The sequence below is a fragment of the Arachis duranensis genome, chromosome 5, assembly GCF_000817695.3.
Source record: "Arachis duranensis cultivar V14167 chromosome 5, aradu.V14167.gnm2.J7QH, whole genome shotgun sequence".
Lineage (NCBI taxonomy): Eukaryota > Viridiplantae > Streptophyta > Magnoliopsida > Fabales > Fabaceae > Arachis > Arachis duranensis.
This window is the reverse complement of record NC_029776.3, coordinates 32,025,481-32,026,044: the sequence shown is the minus strand read 5'-3', so window position 1 is coordinate 32,026,044 and position 564 is coordinate 32,025,481.

Below are 564 nucleotides of genomic sequence, written 5' to 3'. Positions count from 1 at the left end.
CCACTCAAATAAAGATGTCAAAAATATTTTTTTTATATTTTTAATAATTAAAATTTAACCCATGTGACCAATTAAATTGTGTTATTTTATTAAAATTAGACAAGACAAATCAGTTTAGCCGAAAAATTAATAAATTAATTTTGGACCGATCTAAATTAATATTTCTTTTATAAAAAATTACTATAATATCCGTATTATAAAATATAACTAAAATATCCCTATTATATATATATATTAAAAATACTCTAAATCCTAACCTTATCACGGCAGAAGAATATAGTTAGAATTTAGGATTTTTAAAATTAATATATAATAATAGTATTTTAGTCATTTTTTATAATAGGGATATTTTAGTCATTTTTTATTAAAAAATAATATTAATTTAGACAAATTCAAAATTTGATTTACCATTTTTTATCAAATTAATTTGTCTGGTCTAATTTTGACAAAAATAACACGATTTAATCGATTATATATGTTAAATTTTAATTATTAAAAAACATCTAAAAAAAAGATGTTTTAGACGTCTTTATCGAAATAGCTCCCTTTACATAATTGCCAAAA